At 38.0% G+C, this 21,369-nt stretch overlaps 1 non-coding gene and 1 pseudogene across 1 annotated transcript; both read right to left on the bottom strand.

Annotated features, from left to right (window-relative positions):
• Positions 1–3,806: 3,806 nt before the first annotated feature.
• On the bottom strand, positions 3,807–3,914 carry LOC148562640 (small nucleolar RNA R71). Its single transcript, XR_015886978.1, has one exon. It is a non-coding gene; the product is annotated as a small nucleolar RNA R71 (small nucleolar RNA).
• Positions 3,915–11,112: 7,198 nt separating this feature from the next.
• On the bottom strand, positions 11,113–12,968 carry LOC148562639 (protein FAR1-RELATED SEQUENCE 5-like; annotated as a pseudogene).
• Between the last annotated feature and the right edge of the window lie 8,401 nt (positions 12,969–21,369).

Here is a 21,369-nt window from a genome sequence, read left to right as displayed (position 1 = left end):
AGAGTTCCTTAGACCCCTATGGAACTCCTAATTTATCTCTCGATTAAATTGGCTCACGATATATGGTCGCATCATTATATGTTGCATGGGTGTCTGTCTTGGCCTTGCAAGTGTACCAACTTTGAATCCATGCACGACCGATTGCTACTGCAACACAATAAATCAGATTTTTTATCAAACCAACGGAGGTAACAACACTCAGGGTCTTCACAAAATAAAAACCTCTATTTTCAGAAACTTTGATGAGTTATAATTAATTGAATACATAAGGCTAACTACCCTAACCCCCTACCGAGCTCCCTACAGTTGACCAAAATTAGTTCAACCAACTTTCAGTACACTCTATTTGCAAGATAACCGTAAGTGATTTCATACTACACTACTAATTAGACCAACATTAATGCAACTAACAATCATGACACTCTATTTGGGGGCTATTACCGTAAGTGATTTTATGCTTATTGATAAGCGGATAATTTATACACTTTTTGGCATTGTTTTTACATAGTTTTTAGTATGATTTAGTTAGTTTTTATTAGTTTTTAATTGAAAATCACATTTCTGGACTTTACTATGAGTTTGTGTATTTTTCTGTGATTTCAGGTATTTTTTGGCTGAAATTGAGGGACCTGAGCAAAAATCTGATTCAGAGGCTGACAAAGGACTACTGATGCTGTTGGATTCTGACCTCCCTGCACTCAAAGTGGATTTTCTGGAGCTACAGAACTCCAAATGGCGCGCTCTCAATTGCGTTGGAAAGTAGACATCCAGGGCTTTCCAGCAATATATAATAGTCCATAGATTAAGGTGTGGAGCTCTGCTATTCCTCATGAATTAATACAAAGTACTACTATTTTTCTATTCAATTCAACTTATTCCGCTTCTAAGATATTCATTCACACTTCAACATGAATGTGATGATCGTGACACTCATCATCATTCCCCATGAACGTGTGCCTGACAACCACTTCCGTTCTACCTTCGATTGAATGAGTATCTCTTAGATCTCTTAATCAGAATCTTTGTGGTATAAGTTAGAACCCATGGATGGCCATTCTTGAGATCCGGAAAGTCTAAACCTTGTCTGTGGTATTCCGAGTAGGATCCGGGAAGGGATGGTTGTGACGAGCTTCAAACTTGCGAGTGCTGGGCGTAGTGACAGATGCAAAAGGATAGTAAATCCTATTCCAGTATGATCGAGAACCGACAGATGATTAGCCATGCAGTGACAGCGCATTGGACCATTTTCACTGAGAGGACAGGATGTAGCCATTGACAACGGTGATGCCTAACATACAGCTTGCCATAGAAAGGAGTATAAATGATTGGATGAAGACAACAGGAAAGCAGAGGTTCAGGAGGAACGAAAGCATCTCTACACGCTTATCTGAAATTCTCACCAATGAATTACATAAGTACCTCTATCTTTATTTTACGTTTTATTTATCTTTTAATTATTAAATCTCCATAACCATTTGAATCCGCCTGACTGAGATTTACAAGGTGACCATAGCTTGCTTCAAGCCGACAATCTCCGTGGGATCGATCCTTACTCACGTAAGGTTTATTACTTGGACGACCCAGTGCACTTGCTGGTTAGTTATGCAAAGTTGTGACAAAGAGCTAATATTATGAACGTGCGTATTGAGTTTTTAGCGCCGTTGTCGGGGATGAACCATCACGATTTCTGCGCACCAAGTTTTTGGCGCTGTTGCCGGGGATTGTTCGAGTTTGGACAACTGACGGTTCATCTTGTTGCTCAGATTAGGTAATTTTATTTTATTTTTAAGCATTTTATTTTTTATTTTCGAAAAAAATACAAAAATTTCTTCTTTTTTGTTTTTCCCAATTAATTTTTGAAAAATCAAAAAAATTTAATAAAATCGTAAAACCAAAAATATTTTGCGTTTCTTGTTTGAGTCTAGAGTCAAGTTTTAAGTTTGGTGTCAATTGCATCTTTTTAATCTTCTAAAAATTATTTTTCGAAAATTTCATGCATTGCATTCTTCATGATATTCAAGTTGTTCTTGGCCAGTCTTCTTGTTTGATCTTCATATTTTCTTGATTTGCGTCTTTTCTAGTTTTTCATATGCATTTTTAATTTGTTAGTGTCTAAAGTTTGAAAATTTCTAAGTTTGGTGTCTTGCATGTTTTTCTTTTCTTGAAAATTTTCAAAAATAAGTCTTGATGTTCATCTTGATCTTCAAAGTGTTCTTGGTGTTCATTTTGACATTCATAGTGTTCTTGCATGCATCATTTGTTTGGATCCAAAACTTTCATGCATTGAGTCTTTCTTGTATTTTTCTCTTTCATCATTAAAAATTCAAAAATAAAAAAATATCTTTCCCTTTTTCTTCTCATAAAATTTCGAAAATTTGAGTTGACTTTTTCAAAACTTTTTAAAATTTAGTTGTTTCTTATGAGTCAAGTCAAATTTTCAATTTAAAAATTCTATCTTTTTCAAATCTTTTTCAAAAATCAAATCTTTTTCATTTTTCTTTCATAATTTTCGAAAATTTCAAATTAATTTTCAAAATCTTTTTCTTATTTTTATTTCATATTTTCGAATTCAATGCTAACAATTAATGTGATTGATTCAAAAATATTAAGTTTGTTACTTGCCTAATAAAAAAGGTTCAATCTTTAAATTTTAAAATCAAATCTTTTTGTTTCTTGTTAGTCAAGTAATCAACTTTAATTTTCAAAATCAAATCTTTTTAAATTTCTTTTTTCAAATCTTTTTAAAATTCTTTTTCAAATCTTTTTCAAAATAAATTTCAATCATATCTTTTTCAAAATTTAATTTCAAAATCTTTTCTAACTTCTTATCTTTTCAAATTTAATTTTCAAATCTTTTTCAATTAACCACTTTACTTTTTGTTTGATTCTTATCTTTTTCAAAACTACCTAACTAATTCTCTCTCTAATTTTCGAAAATCCCTTCCCTCTTTTTCAAATTTCCTTTTTAATTAACTAATTGTTTTAATTTTAATTTAATTTGATTTTAATTTTCGAATTTTAAACTTTAATTTCAAAATATTTTTATTTTATTTGGTTTAATTTTCAAATTCTTCTCTTTCTCATCTCCTTCTATTTATTTATTCATCTACTAACACTTCTCTTCCACCCAAAAAATTCGAACCCCATCCCCCTTTCTGTGTTCGAATTTTTCCTCTTCTCCTTCTTATATTCTTCTCTTCTATACTTGCATAAGGAATCTCTATACTGTGACATAGAGGATTCCACATTTTCTTTTGTGTTCTCTTCTTTTTCATATGAGCAGAAACAAGGATAAGAACATTCTTGTTGAAGTTGATCCTGAACCTGAAAGGACTCTGAAGAGGAAGCTAAGGGAAGCTAAAGCTCAACTCTTTGGAGAAAATTTGACAGAAATTTTCGAAAAAGAAGGAGACATGGCTGAAAATAATAACAATGCAAGGAAGATGCTTGGTGACTTTACTGCACCAAATTCCAACTTACATGGAAGAAGCATCTCCATCCCTGCCATTGGAGCAAACAATTTTGAGCTTAAACCTCAACTAGTTTCTCTGATGCAACAAAACTGTAAGTTTCATGGACTTCCATCTGAAGATCCTTTTCAGTTCTTAACTGAATTCTTGCAGATATGTGATACTCTTAAAACCAATGGGGTTGATCCCGAGATCTATAAGCTCATGCTTTTTCCGTTTGCTGTAAGAGACAGAGCTAGAATATGATTGGACTCTCAACCTAAAGATAGCCTGAACTCTTGGGATAAGCTGGTCACGGCTTTCTTAGCCAAGTTCTTTCCTCCTCAAAAGCTTAGTAAGCTTAGAGTGGATGTTCAAACCTTCAGACAGAAAGAAGGTGAATCCCTCTATGAAGCTTGGGAGAGATATAAGCAACTGACCAAAAAGTGTCCATATAACATGCTTTCGGAATGGACCATCCTGAATATATTCTATGATGGTCTGTCTGAGCTATCAAAGATGTCACTGGACCATTCTGCAAGTGGATCCATTCACCTAAAGAAAACGCCTGCAGAAGCTCAAGAACTCATTGACATGGTTGCTAACAACCAGTTTATGTACACTTTTGAGAGGAATCCTGTAAGTAATGGGACGCCTCAGAGGAAGGGAGTTCTTGAAATTGATGCTCTGAATGCCATATTGGCTCAGAACAAAATATTGACTCAGCAGGTCAATATGATTTCTCAGAGTCTGAATGGAATGCAAGCTGCATCCAACAGTACTCAAGATGCCTCTTCTGAAAAAGAAGCTTATGATCCTGAGAACCCTGCAATAGCAGAGGTGAATTACATGGGTGAACCTTATGGAAACACATATAACCCCTCATGGAGAAATCATCCAAATTTCTCATGGAATGATCAACAAAAGCCTCAACAAGGCTTTAACAATGGTGGAAGAAACAGGTTTAACAATAACAAGCCTTTTCCATCATCCACTCAGCAACAGACAGAGAATTCTGAGCAAAATCCATCTAGCTTAGCAAATTTAGTCTCTGATCTATCTAAAGCCACTTTGAGTTTCATGAATGAAACAAGGTCCTCCATTAGAAATTTGGAGGCACAAGTAGGCCAGCTGAGTAAAAAGGTCACTGAAACCCCTCCTAGTACTCTCCCAAGCAATACAGAAGAGAATCCAAAGAGAGAGTGCAAGGCCATTGATATAACCAAAATGGCCGAACACACAAAAGAGGAGGAGGACGTGAATCCTAGTGAGGAAGACTTCCTGGGACGTTCAGTGAACAATAAGGAGTTTCCCTTAGAGGAACAAAAGGAATCTGAGGCTCATCTAGAGACCATAGAGATTCCAATGAATCTCCTTCTGCCCTTCATGAGCTCTGATGAGTATTCTTCTTCTGAAGAGAATGAAGATGTTACTGAAGAGCAAGTTGCCAAGTACCTTGGTGCAATCATGAAGTTGAATGCCAAATTATTTGGTAATGAGACTTGGAAAGATGAACCTCCCTTGCTCACCAATGAACTGAATGCTTTGGATAGGCAAAAATTACCTCAAAAGAAGCAAGATCCTGGTAAATTTTTAATACCATGTAACATAGGCACCATGACCTTTGAAAAGGCTCTGTGTGACCTGGGGTCAGGAATTAACTTAATGCCACTCTCTGTAATGGAGAAACTTGGGATCTTTGAGGTGCAAGCTGCTAATTTCTCATTAGAGATGGCAGACAAATCTATGAAAATGGCTTATGGACAAGTAGAGGACGTGTTAGTAAAGGTTGAAGGCCTTTACATCCCTGCTGATTTCATAATCCTAGACACTGGGAAGGATGAGGATGAATCCATCATCCTTGGAAGACCCTTCCTAGCCACAGCAAATGCTGTGATTGATATGGACAGAGGAGAGTTGGTCCTTCAACTGAATGCGGACTACCTTGTGTTCAAGACTCAAGGTTCTCCTTCTGTAACCATGGAGAGGAAGCATGAAAAGCTTTTCTCAATGCAGAGTCAACCAGAGCCCCCACAGTCAAACTCTAAGTTTGGTGTTGGGAGGCCACAACCAAACTCTAAGTTTGGTATTGAACTCCCATATCCAAACTCTAAGTTTGGTGTTGGGAGGTCACAACAATGCTCTGAACATCTGTGAGGCTCCATAAGAGCTCATTGTCAAGCTATTGACATTAAAGAAGCGCTTGTTGGGAGGCAAACCAATATATTTAATTATGTTATTTTTATTTTCATGTTTATTTCGTGTTTTATTAGGTTGATGATCATGTGGAGTCACAAAAACTATTGAAAAATGAAAAACAGAATGAAAAACAGCTCACCCTGGAGGAAGAGCTTACTGGCGTTTAAACGCCAGTAAGGCTAGCAGAATGGGCCTTAAACGCCCAATCTGGCACCATTCTGGGCGTTTAACGCCAGAAATGGGCACCAGACTGGCATTTAACGCTAGAACAGAGCATGAAACTGGCGTTAAATATCAGAAACAAGCAGCAGTCTGGCGTTAAACGCCAGAACCAAGCATGGAAGTGGCGTTTAACGCCAAGAATGGCAACAAGCTGGCGTTAAATGCCAGAAACAAGCTACATCTGGGCATTTAACGCCAAAAACAAGCAAGAAAGTGGCGTCAAACGCCAGGATTGCCTATAAAGGGCGTTTGACACGCCTAAAAGGTGCAGGGATGTGAAATCCTTGACACCTCAGGATCTGTGGACCCCACAGGATCCCCACCTACCTCAACTCACCTTCTCCCTCTTCTTCACACAATCCAATAATCCTCTTCCCCAAACACCCTTCACCAATCAAATCAACCACTCTTCCCTATTACCCCTTCACCAATCAAAACCACCACTCTTCCCCATTACCCCTTCACCAATCACCTCCACCACACTTTCCCATAAATCCTACCTACCTTCAAATTCAAAATCTTTTTCCCACCCAAACCCACCCTAAATGGCCGAACCTAAACCCCTCTCCCTCCACTATATAAACCCCTCATTCCTTCTTTATTTTTACACAACACTACCCTCTCTTCTTCCCTTGGCCGAAACACACATCTCTCCCTCTCCTCCATCTCTTCTTCTTCTTCTCCTTCTTTCTCTCTTCTTTTGCTCGAGGACGAGCAACATTCTAAGTTTGGTGTGGTAAAAAGCATAGCTTTTTGTTTTTTCTTCCATAACCATCAATGGCACCTAAGGCCAGAGAATCCTCAAGAAAGAGGAAAGGGAAGTCAATTGCTTCCACCTCTGAGTCATGGGAGATGGAGAGATTCATCTCAAAGGTCCATCAAGACCACTTCTATAAAGTTGTGGCCAAGAAGAAAGTGATCCCTGAGGTTCCTTTCAAGCTCAAGAAGAATGAGTATCCGGAGATCCGACTTGAGATCCAAAGAAGAGGTTGGGAAGTCCTCACAACCCCATTCAACAAGTCGGGATCCTAATGGTTCAAGAGTTCTATGCGAACGCATGGATCACTAGGAACCATGATCAAAGTGTGAACCCGAATCCAAAGCATTGGCTTACCATGGTTCGGGGGAACTACTTAGATTTCAGTCCAGAAAATGTAAGGCTGGCATTCAACTTGCCAATGATGGAAGAAAACGCACGCCCCTACACAAGAAGGGTCAACTTTGATCAAAGGTTGGACCAAGTCCTTATGGACATATGTGTGGAAGGAGCTCAATGGAAGGTTGACTCAAAAGGCAAACCGGTTCAACTGAGAAGACTAGACCTTAAGCCTGTAGCTAGAGGATGGTTGGAGTTCATTCAACGCTCAATCATTTCCACTAGCAACCGGTCTGAAGTTACTATAGACCGGGCCATGATGATCCATAGTATCATGATTGGGGAGGAAGTGGAGGTTCATGAGATTATACCTCAAGAACTCTACAAGGTGGCTGACAAATCCTCCACTTTGGCAAGGTTAGCCTTTCCTCACCTCATTTGCCACCTCTGCAATTCGGCTGGAATTGACATAGAGGGAGACATCCTCATTGATGAGGACAAGCCCATCACTAAGAAAAGGATGGAGTAAACAAGAGATCATAGACCTCAACATGAGCATGAGGAAATTCCTCACCATGAGATTCCTGAGATGCCTCAGATGCACTTTCCTCCACAGAATTTTTGGGAGCAAATCAACACCTCCCTAGGAGAATTAAGTTCCAACATGGGACAACTAAGGATGGAGCACCAAGAGCACTCCATCATCCTACATGAAATTAGAGAAGATCAAAGAGCTATGAGGGAGGAACAACAAAGACAAGGAAGAGACATAGAGGAGCTCAAGAGCACCATTGGTTCTTCAAGAAGAGGAAGACGCCACCCTCACTAAGGTGGACCCATTCCTTAATCTCCTTGTTCTTATTTCCCTATTTTTCGTTTACTATGCTTTATGTTTTATTTATGTTTGTGTCTTTACTATATGATCATTAGTGTTTAAGTGTCTATGTCTTAAAGCTATGAATGTCCTATGAATCCATCACCTCTCTCAAATGAAAAATGTTCTAAAAACAAAAGAACAAGAAGTACATGGTTTCGAATTCATCCTTGAAACTAGTTTAATTATTTTGATGTGGTGACAATACTTTTTGTTTTCTGAATGAATGCTTGAACAGTGCATATGTCTTTTGAATTTGATGTTTAAGAATGTTAAATATGTTGGCTCTTGAAAGAATGATGACAAGGAGACATGTTATTTGATAATCTGAAAAATCATAAAAATGATTCTTGAAGCAAGAAAAAGCAGTGAATACAAAAGCTTGCAGAAAAGAAAAGAAAAATGGCGAAAAAAAAGAGAAAGAGAAAGAAAAAGCAAGCAGAAAAAGCCAATAGCCCTTAAAACCAAAAGGCAAGGGTAGTAAAAAGGATTCACGGCTTTGAGCATCAGTGGATAGGAGGGCCTAAAGGAATAAAATCCTGGCCTAAGCGGCTAAACCAAGCTGTCCCTAACCATGTGCTTGTGGCGTGAATGTGTCAAGTGAAAACTTGAGACTGAGCGGTTAAAGTTGAGGTCCAAAGCAAAAAAAAAAAGAGTGTGCTTAAGAATCCTGGACACCTCTAATTAGGGACTTTGGCAAAGCTGAGTCACAATCTAAAAAGGTTCACCCAGTTATGTGTCTGTGGCATTTATGTATCCGGTGGTAATACTGGAAAACAAAGTGCTTAGGGCCACGGCCAAGACTCATAAAGTAGCTGTGTTCAAGAATCAACATACTAAACTAGGAGAATCAATAACACTATCTGAACTCTGAATTCCTATAGATGCCAATCATTCTGAACTTCAATGGATAAAGTGAGATGCCAAAACTATTCAAGAGGCAAAAGGCTACAAGTCCCGCTCATCTGATTGGAGCTAAGTTTCATTGATATTTTGGAATTTATAGTATATTATCTTCTTTTTATCCTATTTGATTTTCAGTTGCTTGGGGACAAGCAACAATTTAAGTTTGGTGTTGTGATGAGCGGATAATTTATACGGTTTTTGGCATTGTTTTTATATAGTTTTTAGTATGATTTAGTTAGTTTTTATTATATTTTTATTAGTTTTTAATTAAAAATCATATTTTTGGACTTTATTATGAGTTTGTGTATTTTTCTGTGATTTCAGGTATTTTCCGGCTGAAATTGAGGGACCTGAGCAAAAATCTGATTCAGAGACTGACATAGGACTGCTGATGCTGTTGGATTCTGACCTCCCTGCACTCAAAGTGGATTTTCCGGAGCTACAGAACTTCAAATGGTGCGCTCTCAATTGCGTTAGAAAGTAGACATCCAGGGCTTTCTAGAAATATATAATAGTCTATACTTTTCCCGAGTTTAGATGACGCAAACTGGCGTTGAACGCCAGCTCTCTGCCCAATTCTGGAGTCAAACGCCAGAAACACGTTACAAACTGGCGTTTAACTCCAAGGAAGACCTCTCCACGTGAAAGCTTCAAGCTCAGCCCAAGCACACACCAAGTGGGCCCTGGAAGTGGATTTCTACATCATTTACTTATTTCTGTAACCCTAGTAACTAGTTTTAGTTTAAATAGGACTTTTTACTATTGTATTTACATCTGGGGATCAATCTTTGATTAGTTTTATGCTATCTTAGACCTCCATGGGAGGCTGGCCATTCGCCCATGTCTACCCTATTATCACTTATGTATTTTCAACGATAGAGTTTCTACACACCATAGATTAAGGTGTGGAGCTCTGTTGTTCCTCATGAATTAATACAAAGTACTACTGTTTTTCTATTCAACTCAACTTATTCCGCTTCTAAGATATTCATTCGCACTTCAACATGAATGTGATGATCGTGACACTCATCATCATTCCCCATGAATGTGTGCCTGACAACCACTTCCGTTCTACCTTCGATTGAATGAGTATCTCTTGGATCTCTTAATCAGAATCTTCGTGGTATAAGTTAGAACCCATGGATGGCCATTCTTAAGATCCGGAAAGTCTAAACCTTATCTGTGGTATTCCGAGTAGGATCCGGGAAGAGATGGCTGTGACGAGCTTCAAACTCGCGAGTGCTGGGCGTAGTGACAGACGCAAAAGGATAGTAAATCCTATTCCAGTATGATCGAGAACCGACAGATGATTAGCCATGCAGTGACAGCGCATTGGACCATTTTCACTGAGAGGACAGGATGTAGCCATTGACAACGGTGATGCCTAACATACATCTTGCCATAGAAAGGAGTATGAATGATTGGATGAAGACAACATGAAAGCAGAGGTTCAGGAGGAACGAAAGCATCTCTACACGCTTATCTGAAATTCTCACCAATGAATTACATAAGTACCTCTATCTTTATTTTACATTTTATTTATATTTTAATTATTAAATCTCCATAACCATTTGAATTTGCCTGACTGAGATTTACAAGGTGACCATAGCTTACTTCAAGCCGACAATCTCTGTGGGATCGACCCTTACTCACGTAAGGTTTATTACTTGGACGACCCAGTGCACTTGCTGGTTAGTTGTGCAAAGTTGTGACAAAGAGCTAATATTATGAACGTGCGTATTGAGTTTTTAGCGCCGTTGCCGGGGTTGAACCGTCACGATTTCTACGCACCACTTATAAACTTATTACGTCAACATTAATTCAACTAGCAAACGATACACTCTTCATGCAACATGACATTAAGTTCTTATATACTAATAACTGCTTCTTAGTACTTCATTCAAACCTGCACAACCGAAACTGGCTCACCATGTCTAATTAGACGTTATTCGCTATGCCCCTGGGATTGAGAAAAAGGTTATCACCCACGCATTCATCGTCCTGTAACCAGAGTCTGGGTTAAAAGTTGGATGCTGCATATGGATAAGAAGTAGTTTGATGAAACATACGAATGAAATAACTAACCCGGTCAGGCATGTCTAAATCGTCCCCCCTCGAATGCATCGTCACCTAACTCGTGTTGTGCATCATGTTCACCCTTGGTTGGGCACTTTCTCTTTGTGTGTCCCGTACGCTTGCAGCATGTGCAACATCGCCTTTTACCAAGGGATTTTTTCTTTCCAAGTTTTGGGGCCCCCTTTGACCGAGCAACAACTGGGTCCCTAACCACGGGATTTCCTTCACCGGCATGTTCGGCGCTCGGCCTAACCCCACCATGAAAAGCCTTGTAATCCAACTCGAGGTCTTTACATAAGGATTGAATTCCACGCATTGCCTTTTGGAACAATGCCAACCTTTGTGCCCCTAGGAAAAACATCCACTGCGATGCGAAATGGAGTGCCCCATGCCGGAGGATAACACCGTGCTCGCTAACGTCTCCCCAATTTTCCGTGTACTGCTCAGGGGACTTTGCATCAGTTCTCCACCTCATCAGAACGAGCTTATCGAGTATCTCCTTCAGATGCTCTGCCTTCATCACAAAGAACATGTGCTTGCATGGATATCCATGCTTCTTCCAGAAATTACATTGACAACTTACATTCCTAGTCGACCAACCGAAGGACGCCATTATGTGCACATCAGGTTCCTCATATTCCTCCAAGCTGTATACCATTGTATTCATGATCCTCCTTTTGTTAATCAGGTTCAAGGCACCCACCCCTTCAATCTCCTTCTTGACATCCCCAAACACTTCTCTGGTGTATACTGTAGCGGCATGCCTTTCAATACTTCTCAGGCATGTTGTTATAACCGGAACCGAGTTGATGGATTAAAAATGGAGCAGCATCTCCTTATTTCGAAACTCACAGGCAACCATCTTTAAGCTCTGAACCAACTCGTAAATTGTGTGGGTGGACTTCGAAAACTTGTTCACGTATGCGTTAATGCCTTCACATCGGGATGTTGTCCGATATCCCGCGCAGAACTTGTCACGCAGATAAGCACTTGCCCACATCTCCTTTTTATCATGCATCTGGCATGAACATTGCTTCTCGCGTAACCCATACTCATCGGCGATCTGCTCCCATTCGGATTCAAAGTCCTCTGTCACTATTTTCGCGTAGCCCATACTCATCTGGCATGACCACTACAGCCGGCTTCTTACCACACATGATCTCCATCAAATTCTTCAACATCCACCGATAGGAAGCCACACTTTCATCAAGCAACAACCTGAACCCGAAGATTGTGGTCTACTTGTGATTGTTTGATCCAGAAAAAATCACGACCGGTCTCTTGTATTTGTTTTTCTTGTATGTTGAATCAAACGCCAATACATCACCAAAGTATTGGTAATCGACTCTGCTAGATCTGTCCGCCCAAATCAGATTCGCTATCCTGTTGTCACAAGTTACATTATATTTTGCGATTGCCATGGGGTCTGATTCGGCTTTTCCCTCAAGATACACTATTGCAAAATTTGCGTTACCATAAGCTATTTTAATACGCCGTTGTTTGTCAGCATAGTTGTAGACATCCTTCTTCAGGAACCCCAACAACGAATAGCCATCGGCCATACCAGCCATGTACCCGACAATCTTAGACGTTGCAATACCATGTGCTTGCATCCCATCTATCTAGCTCTTTACTGTTTCCGTTAACCGACGATGATTGGCAATCAAGTGCACCATTCCTGCTGGTGTCAACTCGTGGTTGTGTTCGGTAACTAGCTTCCTCACCTTCCAGCACTTATCCTTTTTGTCTAAAAAACCGATAACATTGCCTTGCAATTAGTTCTTGTCTCCGGTTTGTGTTCCCTCGTTCTGTTAACCCTGTCATAGTGTTTATGTTCCCTCAAGCCTTCCTTGTTACAAAAAAACCTATATCTAACCAAATTCCCCTCACAATATTTTCCTGAGTCACCCTTTCGCACACCGAATCCATGCATTTTTCCAAACCTCCGATAGAACTCATATGCATTCTCAATGCTGACCCAAACCTTCTTCAAAATGTCATCCACACTCAATCCGGCAAGGTCTTCCAACTCACAAGATTTGTCGTCGGCCACGGCACCTCCTTCGTCAGCACGGTTGAACTCCTCATACGTATCACTTTCACTCCCTCGACAATCAGCATCCCCCTCGCTTAGACTCACCTCCATCTGTACCTCAACAAGACATCGACTGAATCAGGACTTACAACACCAACAAACATCAAAGGGTCCTAACCATATACTGTTGTTTGGCATTTGCTCTCGTTGCATTCCACGTTCTACCTAAATTAATAGTATAATAAAAATATTTCCCCTATACACCTGATTCAATAAAAACTCAATGAATAATGCAACTAGTTCTAAACACTCTTCTGCTGCATTTTCTTCCTTCAGCAGGGGATCATAAACCACTAGTTCCATGAATAAACAAATTACAATGATATGCAATGCCCAAAAATAGGCCACTGAAGAAATAGAGAGACGATTCTCTCTTCAATTCCATGTTCATGCTTGTGGCAGACCACAATCACCAGAGTAATACCATTGAAATAGTCTTCATTCTTAGTTCTTATATACCTCAGAGAATTTACCATACAATGCAAAACAAACACAAAAATTGATTTCTGAAACAACAAAAGCAGCAAACCAAGGTTCGGAATTTGAGCATCGATCACAAAGAATTTATTTCTTTTAACTAAACAAAAACAGCAGAAAAATATTCAGAGTTTGAGCATTCATCACACAAAAAATGCATTTCTGACAGAAAATAAACACAACAAAACCAGCAGCACCTCATTGAGAGTTCGAGCAATGATCACAAAAATAGATTTCTGAAACAAAACAAACACACAACAAAACAATGAAAACTGATTTTTTTTCTTTCAGAGGAAGAAAACATGACGCATATAATAAATCACTAATCACCAACATCCAGCAACAACCTCAAAGACAACAATAAATCCGGAACAATAATTTACCAAATAATCAGGCACAAGACCCAAATAGAAAATCCAACAAATTAAATCGCAGCAACCTAACAATTTAGCAAATAAAAACAACTGCAGCCCAACAATTTAGCAAATTATCAACTTAGCAAGTCCATATGCCAAGAATCACAACAAAAACAAAAAAAAACATTTAAAAATAACACAAGACCAACAGCACAAGAACAATTAGCAAATTAACAAGTTCACATTAACAGTTGAACTTTACCAGAACAAAGTAGTCCAAGTGGAATCATCATGCTAATATGTTTTCTGCAAAGATGCTATTTGTGCGGCTAAAATTTCCTGATTACTAAGATCCAATTATTTTAACTTCACATGCACTCAACTTACTGAGTTTCTAAAAGCTAGAAATTATAAAACCAACCAGACATACAGTTAAAGCATTACATCAAACACGTTGAGTGCAGTGACATTAAAACATAACAACAGAATTCAAAGCTTAATATCAATATCACAGAGAGGAGAACATAGTTGTTTTATACTTTAATTCAGTCTATGAAGAAAATCCAAACCACTAACAAATCAAAAAGTTACCTATTGTAATACAAATTGGAAGTTGCAGAGGTTGAAGCAGAGTATTCATGTTGTCTGGGTGTATTATCTGTTGGCTGGTTCGGGGAACTGACGGAGGCGACAAAAGCGAGCAGTTCAACTGCCCGGTGTAGCTCGCGGTTTGGTCCCAGAGTTTGAAGAAGACCGACATGGCTTCCAGACGAACGCGAACAAGAACTCGAACGGTGAACGGTGAGTGAACGCAAACGGTGAAGGCCGATCGATCGTGGACGGCAACGAACGGGAACGAAGGCGACCGCTAAACGCAGACACAAACCTGACAATGGCAAACAATCTGCAGTTCCTGAAATGCGGCTGCAAAGACAGAGACGATGGACGCTGAGCTCGATCAAACAGCTGCAATCGGTGACCGAACAGGGGTTGAAGAATTGGAGCACGACAGGAAGCTACATTGAAGGACGGCCGACGAACATTATGAGTGCGAGGGAAGCTAAGGCTAGGGTTTTAGTGTGGTACCAATTTGCTTTGCATCAGAAGAAGGTTGGTGAGTTCACAAATGACGGGGGGTAGAGGGGTGTTGATGGGTTAGGTTCTCTTTTTTTTTTTTTTTTAAAAAACATGAAGCCTCTCAATCCTTTGTATCTGAACGCCCCCAGGCCCAGCCAATTTTTTCACCAAACTAAAGCCTGGATATGAAAACAAAAAAAAATACTATATTACATTATATTTATTTTCCAGTTAATTAAGTTATTAATATTTCTTAATTTACCTGTTAACCACCTCGATTTTAACAAGCCATTCTGAATCGTGGGACCCACATCTGCACTGGCTACCTCTAATTGCAACACGTGCAAAAGTATTGAATATTTTAGGTGGACGCATGTTCCCACCACGTTGAGCCATACAACATCGACACCTGCTGAGGAATCTGTCCTTCAGCACTATAGCAGCTCCCTATGAATAAAACTAAAACTTAACCAAAACATAAAGTTTAAAATAAAACTTTACTATTTCCTACATTTGTGTGCACTTTAGAGTTGTATTTGCACTAATTCTCCCCCATCATCATCTGATTTTGCTTGTTTTGCATCCTAGCCTACTTGAGAAAATACTCAGTTTAATTTCTGAAGTTACACTCGAACCTTAATTTAGTTCTTAAAGTTTGAATTGTCTCAATTTAGTCCCTAAACTTTTCAATTGATTATGTGATAGAAATCACCGCAGGGACTAATATGATTAAAATTTGAAAAGTTTAAAGACTAAATTGAGACAATTAAAATTTCAAAAACTAAATTGAGATTCGAGTGTAACTTTAAAATCTAAATTGAGTATTTTCTCCCATTTATATAGTTGTATTGAAATCAACAATAATTGAGCATTATTACCTTGAAAAACAAAATTAATTTGTTTCAAAGCCAGTGTTTGTGATGAGTTTTTCCCGAGTGTCTTGACCATGGTTCTGAAAACCAGATCGGACCGGCCGGTTCAACCAGAAAAATTGGGAACCGGTTACCTAGCCGATCCGGGTAACATAGAAAACCGCCTGGCAAAAAATCGATAGAAAAATCGGTCGAACCGGCAGTTAACCGGCGAACCAGAAGAACCGTCCGGTTTTTTGGCGGTTTAGTGGTTTGCAACTTCAATGCCAAACGACGTCGTTTTGGCTTAAAAAAAAAAAAAAGACAAAGGCGTACGCGAACCTAACTCTGTAACCCACTATGCCACTAATGACTAACCCTAATCTGAGCTACCCTTTCTTCCCCTTTCTTCCCCTTTCCCCTAACCTAATCTGAGCATTCGGCGCCAGCCTCCTTTCACCCACCAAGGCCACCATTGCCACCCACAACCAACCACAGCAGCCGCGACCACCACCGACCGAGCCCGCCTCCTCGTCGCCGAACGTCACCTAGCCCGCCTCCTCATTCGCCACCCATAACCAACCACAGCAGCCGCGACCACCACCGGCCGAGCCCGCCTGTTCTGTTTGAAAAAAAAAATAAATAACAGGGCATCTGAGTTAAAAAAAAAACATATGAATCCAGTTAAATATGCTTTAGGTTCAATCTGTTTTTCAAGTCGTGTTGAGTCTCGAACACTTTTATTACCCTTCAATCTGTTTGCTGCTTCTGAATATGTTCTGATCTTGATTTTTGTTTTTGATTTTCTATGCTGCCTGTTCTGTTTGCTGCTTCGGTTTGCTGCTTCATGAATATTTTTGTTGCTTCTGAATGGAAATAGTTTGAAATTTTTATTTTACCTGAATCAGTTGATTTCTGTGACTGTCAAGCTGCATGAACAAATTACATATATTATGAACAGTTTATTTTTCTCTCTAGATCTGTTTCCTCTGATTCAATTTTGTGTATATATGTATACATTTTTGTGTAAATTGTGTTGTTTTGAATTTGATTTGTTTTGTTTGAATGGTGCAGTACTGAAATTGATCTGGTTTTGAAACTTTAATTAAAATAAAAAAAAGAAACTGATGATCCTCTTCTGAGCTCACTGTCACCACCGTCATTCCTCCCTCGCCGTGTCTCCAGTAAGCCGCTGCTTCTTTAGTTTTGATTTCTAAGATTCTGGCTTCTGAGTTGATTTTTTGTACTAGATTCTGAATTGGGATTGTGTTCTGAGTTGGGTTGTTCCTTGTGAGTCTGAATTTAATTTGAATTGTTTCACTTAGTTTTTCTGTTTCTGGATTTGGAGGTTGAGTTGTCTGTAACTCTGTATTCTGAGTTTTTGTTTTTGAAAAGCATTGAATTTGTTGAATCTAGTTAGGGTTTGGTTAGTTATAAGAGGCTTGTTGCACAATAAGAAATTTCATCAATGTGTTATTCAATTGAATTGTATATTGGCAGCCCAAAAAGGGATAATTGAATTGTATAAGAGAATTGATGTTGAATAATTAGCCTTGGCTTGACAATGTTGCCTGCAAGATCTTTAATTTTTTGCAGCTTGAGTGGAAATTCTGCCTCAGTTAGTTGTTTTAAAGTTATCAATAAATTTAACTCAATCTGAATATTATCAATGAACTTTTCATCTTCAATTTTTTTTATATCTTAAATTCTATTAAAATTTTTTTACTTAAAAATTCATGAATTTAAATATATAAAATTATATATTAAATTTTTAATAATTTTATTTAATATTTAATTAAACCGGTTGAACTCTGATTAAACCCCGATCGAACCACTAAATCAGTGAACCAGTCGCCTCACCGGTTCATTGACCGATCCGGTTCTCACAACCTTGGTCTTGACAGAAAATGCACAAGATTGAGCCAAAAGCTAATATGAAGAGAGCAGCTTGGCCAACACCGTCTTATGCAGGCTGGTCAGCATAACTCAAGCTGCAGAGTTTTAAAAGCCTACCACCTAAGCCCGCACTTTGAGAAGAGAAAAAGATACACAATTAAGATATTTTTTTATTAGTTATTATCATTTTTCTCTATTAAGGCTTTCTCTTCTGTCATATACTTTACACATTCTACTTTATTCTTCAAGTTTAGAAATTTAGTTTAATTTTAAAACCAGCTAGAAAATTATATTAATTAAATAATTAGTTAATATTATTTAAGAACTACAAAATATAATTTAGAATTTAACTCTATTTCATTTAAACTAATGAAAGGTTAAACTCAAAATATATATGATATATAGATATAGATATACTTTTAGAATTTTGGCTTATAATCTTAAACATTAAAAAGACTTACATAGCCTAACGTTTCTTTTTTTAATTTAAAAAAAAACATTTCATTTATTAATTAAGTATTTCAATTTTAAATTTCTATCTTTTAAATATTATATTTATCATAGTCATTTTATTTTTTTAAAAATAGTTATCACACAGTTTTTGTAACTTTTGGTTATTTAAAGTAGTTTTTACATCATTTCATATATCTACCTAACGATACTATTAGCTTCTAAAGAACAAATTGAAAATATACATAAAAAAAAACAAGGTGAAACAGGTAAGAAGACATTATATACTGCTCTAATTATGGGCTATTCAATAAATTGAACTAATTAAACCCACCACCATGGATTTGGATCTTCTAAATTTTGAATTTTTACTTTAGAGGATAAAGTGTGATTTTCTACTCTTAAATGGTTTCTTTCTCATATTTACTCTTGGCCCCACTTATAAAATAAATGGTAAGAGTTCACACCTTACCCTCTAAAGTGAAATTGAAACTTTAGAGGAAACATGCTATGTTTTTTCTGATCTAAAAGTGAGTCTTAGTTTTTCTTTTAATAGCAGGTCTATACTTCTAAGTCTGTGATTAATAGCAGCTTAAAATAAAATTCTTGATTTTGAATCTTCCTGCATGGTTCCTAGTTCTCTTTCTCTTCTAATTTTCTGCATGATAATAACTCTGCCACTCATAAAACATCACTTCTTAATATTGGTAAACAAAAACAACCTTTAGCTCTTACTGCACAAACCAAGTCAGATAATGATTTTGAACTTTGGCACAAGAGACTTGGGCATAGTGCTATTAAACTTAGTCTAGTTATGAAACAGTGTGGTCTAGCAAAAAATGTTACTACTGAGCCACATTGCAACATGGAAAAAATTCACCAACTCCCCTTTCAATTATCTGAAACCATTTATTCTGAACGCTTACAACTTGTTTATGTGGATATTTGGGTCCCAGCTTCTTTCATATCCACTGGTGGCTACAAGTATTGTATTAGTTTCCTAGATGCCTATACAAAAGATACTTGCTTATATCTACTTGTCAATAAATCCCAACCATATGAAGCCTTTAAAACTTACATAAAGCCTTTATTGAAAATCAAACTGGCAAGAAGTTAAAGGCTTTGCAAAGTGATCATGGCATGGAATTCATGTCCAAAGCCTTTACTGCATATTTAGCTGAACATGGAATCTTCCATAGACTCTCATGCCCTTATACACATGAGCAGCAAGGAAGCATTTTCAGAAACGGGTTTATCTTTATTAGCCACTACTTCTCTGCCATTAAAATTTTGGGATGTTGCTTTTGCTACTGCTGTGTATTTAATAAATGGACTTCCCACACCTGTACTTAATCATAAGAGTCCTTTTGAACTTTTGTATAATCAAATTCCAGATTATAATTCTCTAAGTATTTGGATGTGCTTTTTTTCCTCTTTTAAGACCTTATAACAAACAAAAATTTAATTATAAATCTGCGATGTGTGTGTTTTTAGGATATAAGTATTTATCAAAAGATGGTAGAATTTACTTATCTAGACATGTCATCTTTAATGAATCAATTTTTCCATATCACTCTTTGTTTGAATCACAATCTGTTCATCAAACCTCAACTCAAAATGAGAGAGGTCTCTATTCCATTGTTTGGTTCTTTTCAACCTCGATTTGCAGATGCAAACCAAGAAACTCCTACTTCCACACCGAATCTTTCCAATGTTGTTCAACACTTACCCTCTACTACAATTTCAACTACATTAACAGAATTCGAACACTCAACAAAAGATGGAAATCATTCTGATTCTGGAACAGCACCAACAATACCAGAACCTATATCAATTTTTGGTACAGAAATAGTCTTGCCTTCTGGACCCCAAAGGGATCAATCCTCAAGCACTAACTCTAATACACACTCAATGGTAACAAGGAGCAAGTCCAGCATCATCAAACCTAAGACTTTCATAACAACAGCTCTAAAACACATTGATTTGGTGAATGAAGTGCCAAAGACAGTCAAACAAGCTCTCTCCTATCCACATTGGAAACATGCGATGGACATGGAATTTAGAGCTTTAACAAAATGTGTTGATCCTCCATCAAATGCAACAATTGTGGGATGCAAATGGGTCTTTGCGATCAAAAGAAATCCTCAAGGTGAAATCCTAAGATACAAAGCGAGGCTAGTAGCCAAAGGATTTCACCAAGTGGAAGGTATGGACTATGAAGAAGTATATAACCCAGTTGTGAGACCAACCACCATTCGAGTCATTATTACAATTGCTCTTACTCAAGGTTGGGTAATGAGACAATTCGATTTTGACAATGCATTCTTAAATGGGAAGCTACTAGATCAGGTGTACATGACACAGCCTCAAGGATACTCCATCTCTAGGTCTACCAAAATGTGCAAACTCCACAAAGTGATCTATGGTTTAAAACATGCACCAAGGGCTTGGTACCTTACTCTTCCTGCTACTTTAAAAGATTTTGGGTTTAAATACACTTCTTCAGATATTGCCTTATTTGTTAGAAAATCACCAAATTCTGTTATCTATATGTTAATCACATAGTAATTACAGGTTCAGACTCGAATGAGATTAATACATTAATTGCAGACATGAGTCAGATGTTTTCACTAAAGGATTTAGGCAAATTTAGTTATTTCCTAGGACTAGAAGCTGAATTTCTTCAATCTGATAAACAACTCCTTTCTCAAACTAAATATACTAATGATCTTCTTCAAAGAGCAGGAATGAAGGAAGCCAAACTGATGCTGAAGCTGCACAGTGGTGACTCTGAGCCTTTTGATGACCCCAAGAAGTACAGGTCCATTGTAGGAGCCTTGCAGTACCTAACAATAACAAGACCAGACATTTCTTTTACTGCAAACAAGTGCTCTCAGTTCATGCACAAACCAACTCTTGAGCAATGGAAGGCGGTCAAGCGTGTGTTAAGATACTTGCAAGGAATGATCTTTAGCAAATGTACTGACTACAGAATTCTCACCTTTGCAGATGCAGACTGGGCATCTGATTTAGATGATAGAAGGTCTACCAGCGGGTACTTCGTTTTTCTTGGAAGAGTGGAAAGCAGTCAAAGGTGAGTAGATCTACCAGTGAGGCAGAGTACAGGGTTATTGCAACTGCTAAAACAGAGGTGATGTCAATTCAGCAACTTCTCAAAGATCCACCCACAATTTACTGTGACAATCAAAGCACTTGTCATCCTGCTGTCAATCCTATAATGCACAGTCGATGCAAACATCTTGAGACTGATCTGCACTTCATCAGGGAACTTGTAAATAGAAAGCAATTGTATGTCATTAACATCCCTGCTCATGATCAATTAGG

This window comes from Arachis ipaensis, chromosome B6, assembly GCF_059453495.1.
Source record: "Arachis ipaensis isolate K30076 ecotype BB chromosome B6, ASM5945349v1, whole genome shotgun sequence".
NCBI classification, from domain to species: domain Eukaryota; kingdom Viridiplantae; phylum Streptophyta; class Magnoliopsida; order Fabales; family Fabaceae; genus Arachis; species Arachis ipaensis.
The sequence above is the reverse complement of the archived record's forward strand: the minus strand, read 5'-3'. Positions and strand labels throughout refer to the sequence as shown.